Genomic DNA, 6,258 nt, shown 5'->3' with positions numbered 1-6,258 from the left:
GTGAAGTAAAGCCTGAAAGTGTCAGTCCCGTCAGTTGGTGGGTGCCTTCAGCATCCATTAAAGTGAGTAGGAACAGAGGGCACTTGCCCCTGGTTGGCAAGTGTAGACCTTTAATGTTAAACAGAGAAATTATCTGGTTGTACACCAGAGACTTGAAAGTTGTCTGAAAATTCTACCTGTTATTAGAGCAGCTGCTCAGAAAGGAAAAGAGGAATAATAAAATTACTTCCTCAATTTCTTATCTGCTGCAGATACTAGATGTGGTTATATTTGGTAAGATGATTTCTTTGGTAACACTTGTTTCAATATGATTTCTGATTGTGATTTAAATAATAAAACAGCAATTAAATAGCTATGCTATAAGGAGAAAAGCATTGTCATTTATTTGAATATAATGGAGCTAGAAAATATTTTAGTGTTGGTATTATGATTTATGAATGTCTGGGATACACGACTGTAATACGTTTAATGTTACATTTAAAAAAAAACAGCCCAGTTAAAGAAGTTATTGCTATTATGAAGTTAATTCTTACTAATAATGAGAAAAAATTAGCAAGACAGCAAAAAAGAGTTTTATAATTATTATTTTTTTTTATAACTGTTCAGTTACTGTGAATTGTTAAGATTTGTAAAGATCTTTGAAGATGAAAAGCTCTGTGTAATATTATTATACCGGCTTGGAGAAAGTAAAAGGAAAAACCCAATTCATCCTGCTATAATCCTTTTAGAAATTTTAACAAATTCAATGGCTTTCAAGTAGTGGAAATATTTCAGAAAGTGCCACCACCACTACTGCTGTTGCTTCAGGCTATATTATCATATACCATAGCGTGCATGGCTTAACTAAGGTCATTCTAATGAATTTTGAACAGTTACAACATGGACCTAATTTGACTTTCTGTCCTGTATGAAAGGCAACCTCTTCATCCTGCAGCACCCAACAGAAAACCCTGAGTTATCAACCTTGTCTGCATTTTCATCATCTGAAAGAGCTGTACGTGATGCTCAGTTGTGCACATGGGCTTTTCCCATCTCCACTGTATGAAATAAACAGTGTTCTGGGTGTTTTGTTTTTTTCAGCCTAAAAGAAGCAGAAAATTTGCTATCCCCACTTTCTGGCTTCATTCTTTCTTTTTTGTTACCAGATTTGATTTGCCAGCTATGACAGGATAGCTTTTTTTATCCAAATTCCTTTGATATCCATTCACAGAATCATGGAATCATAGTGGTTGGAAGGCACCTCCAGAGATCAATGAGTTCAACCCCCTTGCCAAAGCAGGTTCCCTACACCAGGTCACACAGGTAGGTGTCCAGGTGGGTCTTGAATTTCTCCAGAGAAGGAGACTCTACAACCCCCCTGGGCAGCCTGTTCCCGTGCTCTGTCACCCTCACCATAAAGAAGTTCTTGCGTACATTCATGCAGAACTTCCTATGCTCCAGTTTCTGTCCATTTCCCCTTGTCCTGTCTTCACACACTGCTGAAAAAAATCTGGCCTTGACACTTTGCCCCCCACACCTTAGATATTTATAGACCTGGATCAGATCCTCTCTCTGTCTTTTCTCAAGACTAAACAGACCCAGTTCACTTAGCCTTTCTTCACAGGGGAGATGCTCCAGGCCCTTCAGCATAGGATGTCATGGGAGACAGTATCAAATGCCTTGATGAAATCAAGGTAGACTACGTCCACATCTCTCCCCCCATTCACCCAGGCAGTGACAACATCATAAAAGGCTACCAGGTTGGTTGAGCATAACCGCCCCTTGGTGAACCCATGCTGACTACTCCTGATAACCTCCTTTTCTTCCAATTGTCTGGAGATGGCATCTAGCACAAGCTGTTCCATCACCTTTCCAGGGACGTAGGTGAGGCTGACTGGCCTGTAATTACCTGGATCTTCCTTCCTGCCCTTTTTGAAGACTGGAGTGACATTGGCTATCCTCCAGTCTTCAGGCACCTCCTCCATTTTCCAAGACTTCTCAAAGACAATAGATGTTGGTTCAGCATTCACCTCTACCAGCTCCCTCAGCACCAGTCAGTACTGATTATAGCAGGATGAATTTTTCCACATTTCTTGGACCTTCTTCTTCCCTTTGAGTTTGTGCATGAGCTCCTTGCTCATCTGCGCAGGTCTCCTGTCACCCTTTTCTGATATCTTGCTCACAGGGGCACACTGATCCTGAGCTTGGAAGAAGAGCTGTTTAAATGCGGACCATCTCTTCTTCATGCCCCCTTACCTTCTAACACCCTAGCCCACGGGATGGCTCCAAGTTGGTCACGGAAGAGATGAAAGCTGTCTTTCCTAACATCCTTTCCAGATACTAATTCTTTCTATTTAATATGAGTATTCTTAACTTAAAGAGAGTTTAATTGTGGCAAATTGTTACTCTCAAAGAAATCCAGCATTGGTGAGCTCCAGTTAGTCAGAAATGAGAACTTCTGTTCTTTATGAAACGAAATATAAAAGTGAAGTTATCATAGAATTATAGATTCCTTAGAGTCAGAAGGGACCTTTGAAGGTCATCTAGTCCAACTCCATTGCAATGAATGGGGATGTTGAAACATTCCTGAGGTTTTTTTGTTTGTTTGTTTTCGTTTTTGTGGAATATGTTAATTCATGATAATTAAAACTCTTTATTTTGATAGTATTTGAGTGTTTCTTATCTAATATCTGATATACACAGCCAAGGAACTTGAATTGACACTAGAAGGTTTAAATTAAGTATTTTCCTTTCTCTGAAAAATTTGTTGGATTTATACATGTGTAAATGTTATAAAAACTTTGTTTCCATTTTGACTGCATGGCATTGTGGTGGAAAACTGAAAATATGCTTTCATCCCTCTACCGTAGTTTAATTATGAAACCAAAATAATAAGTTTCTCTTTATCACTGTTGCATTTGCCATCTTTTCATTTCAGTAAATCCCTTGTTCTTGGTTGAAGCTCCTAACCTTTCCCAGCTATTCAGTTTTCATTCTTGGATCATGCCCTTCTTATGTGTCTCCTTTCTAATGTAAATAACCCTGTGCTTTCAACTTCTCTTCAGGTGAGGATTTTTTTCTAGGTTCTTGGCTACGCTTAATTATCTTTTTTATCAGCTCCCCTTTATCTCTGTATTATCCCTTTCGAAAGGAAGTGATCAGAAATGTTACTGCATTCTTGAAATGATTTTAATGTTGTAAAGTCATTTCATAATTTTATATTCACCATCAAGTTTTTGCATCATATTTGCTGGTTTTTCACTGCAATTCAATGATATTATTATTGATGTCTGTGTCATCTGTCTCCCTGAAGGGACTTGAAGTAAAAACAATCTAAGGTTCACTAGTGGGGGAAAAATATTAGAGCACGAGTAAAGTAAAAAAAAAATACAAAAAACAACCACATCACAGATATATTTGTTATAGTGGTGCATCATCACACATCTAGCTTACATTTCTCCAAAGGTGAGCAATAGCCATCCTTGATTGCTGGAAGTGTTTAGTGGCTTCTGCTATTGTTTTAAATTCCAAAGCTTTTCCCTGTTTTGCAGTCAGGTTTCTAAACCTTTTGACAAACCTATGCCAAGGTTTGCATAACGAATCCAGGTGCACTCTGCATTGCTTTTGATTCTACAGTAAGAACGGCGTGTAGCTGTAATTTTATTCAAGTCCCCAGCACCATTTTGTTTAAATTGCTCTGCATTTGTGTGCTAGCTTTTTGCAGTTCACCTGTCTGCACATTCTTCAGGGCATACTGAATATTGCCAGGCTGCTAGGATGCTTAATGAATTCTTATCAAAATGTGATTGTCTTCCACTGTTTCATAGGAAATTGCAGCAAGACTGAAAGCAGAATGTGTTAAGGCACCTGTATGCGAGACGTGCAAGAGTTTTGCTTAGTTTTAAACATCCATTTCTGTTAGAAGTCTGGGGAGAAAAAAGGCTATGAACAATACACTGCTCTGTCCATTTGGTCCCCACAAATCTTCCTAGGCCTTTGAGATATTTGAGGTGTCTTATGATTTGCACAACAGAACCACCAGCACCTGCCTTTGAATCAATACAGCCAGCCGTTAAAATAACCCTCATTCTACGCATCATAGTATCCCTAAATGAATAGGATAATAGATTCTTCAGTATTGTTTACGATCTGGTACACTGGATCTTTGAGGACATCTGCTGTAGACATGTGACGTACCCTTTGGTAGTAATGATGTATCTGAATTTGGTATTTATTACACCTTTTTGTCTGTTCAGTGCTCAGGTTCACAGACAGCATCCAGTGAAGTTAGTTTGCAGAGAGACAATATTATAAATTCTTGGGAATAAATTTCTCTGTTACAGATATGACCAATCTGAAATTAATCCTCTGGATTCACTTCATTAAGCAGTAACTTCAGCAGACTTTAGCTCAATATGTACAACGAATCATTAAGTTTGGAAATCACCTCTAAGGTCATCTAGTCCAATACTGCCTTCTAACCACATCCCTGAGTACCACATCTCCACAGTTCTTGAACACCTCCAGGGATGGTGACTCCACCACCTCCCTGGGCAGCCTGTGCCACTGCACCACCACTCTTCCTGAGAGTAACTTTTTTCTAGTATAAAACCTGAACTTTCAATGGCAATGTTGCATAGTGTTTTGGCTTCCTTCTGTGGATTGATGAAAGAGAGTTGCAAGACCAACACGGACATTCATCAGTGGACACTTCTCATTTCCAGATACTGAACATAAATAGCTCTAGGTATGGATACTTGGATTATTTTTGTTCTCAGAGCCCTTTGCTACTTTCTGTTTGCATTCAGGTTATTCACTGAGACAGGTTTTTGTTTCTTATCAGCACTGCTAAGGCACAGCCACCCTGATTCTTTCCTAAATATTCTGTGGCTTTTTGAATGACCTCTTTCCTTTAAATACTGAATACTTCCCCCACTCAAGCAGGGACTTGTTTGAGATTAAACACAGTGTCAGACCTGCACCTAAAATGTCTACTGTTAACTATTAAGTCCTCAGAGCTGTCCAAAGAATTACATGGCAGCACATACCCCCCACTTTTAAACAGCAACAAATGTTGAGTAAGAAAGATTTGAGAGAGCTAAATTATCTTGTTAAATTAACTGGAACATTTTAATTTTTACTAGAGTTGAGTGAGCTTGAGTAAATATGACGAATTGGAAGCTCACTTCATTTAGCAGACATCAAACACGCAGAATGTTGCCCAGTTTAATTTAGCCCTGCCAAGCCAGGAAAATGCTTGTGTAACATCAGTGAACAAGAAAAGGGCTAAAATTTACTCTCAGTTGAGAATGCCCGCATAAATTCTCTTGACATAAGCTGGGGTTGTGTATGTACGTATGTATATATATCACAAAGCTTCCCTTAGGGAAAATCCTCCAAACACCTGCAACCAGGGAGAGCTTGTGCTCCTATGAGTTATTCCCAATGAAGTCAATAATAGCATTCCCTATTGTTCTAAATGGAATATGTAAACTCCTGTCTGATGCCCTGAGGTTTATCTCCTTTTCCTCTACTGTCTCTTATCAAATGCATACCAGCACAGTCACTTGTTCAGTCATGCTCAGTGGAGTGGCTGTTTCTTTCTTTTTTTTCTGTCTTTTTTTTTTTTTTTTTTGGCTTTATACCCTGAGCTTAATGGGCACATTTTGTGAAGAGTGAGCCAACCAGGTAAATAGCTGCTACTATGGAGCTTAAAAGCTACAGTTCTCAAATTAGGAGATGCTTTTTGTCAAATAGGCCTCTGTAGCTCTAATATTAGTAACAAAACAAGGGCTTTTCAGACAAGAAAAAAATCTTTAGTCTGACTCTGTATCACACTTAACTCTGTTGCCTTGTCAAATATGTCAATGTTCATATTATACAGCGGCATTCATCTGTGGATGCAAAATTGCTTTACAAATATTACCTCTTGAATAGTTTTAATTTATACTTAACAACCAGTTCTACGAGATACTACTCAAAAAGAATCATGGTGAACTATTTTAAAAGTCTGTATAAATAAATTATAGTGATTTATTTGCTTTCCTGTTGCTCCTTAGAAGGGTGAGCTCCAGAACAATGCTATCAAATCATACTTCGAACAGCTTCTTTTCTGTTCTAATGTCATGTCCACACATATTTACATGCTTGTTCTGTTCCAGTTTCAGCTTCTCTGCTGCTGTACTTGGTAAGTGTCCTCCAGTAGAGCAAGAGGAATGAAGTGTGCAGGAGCTGGATAATGCCCAAGTCAGGGCATTATGGTCTTGTGTGCATACAGTA

At 38.7% G+C, this 6,258-nt stretch overlaps 1 protein-coding gene across 1 annotated transcript in view; it reads left to right on the top strand.

Moving 5' to 3' along the window:
• The window catches only part of LOC107318292 (uncharacterized), a 163,425-nt gene that overhangs the window by 50,299 nt on the left and 106,868 nt on the right, over nucleotides 1-6,258 (top strand). The window lies entirely within an intron of this gene.

Source organism: Coturnix japonica, chromosome 12 (assembly GCF_054131305.1).
Source record: "Coturnix japonica strain WE chromosome 12, WE-NBRP24, whole genome shotgun sequence".
Taxonomy (NCBI): domain Eukaryota; kingdom Metazoa; phylum Chordata; class Aves; order Galliformes; family Phasianidae; genus Coturnix; species Coturnix japonica.
Note: the sequence above shows the minus strand (reverse complement) of the source record. Positions and strands in the feature narration are given on the sequence as shown.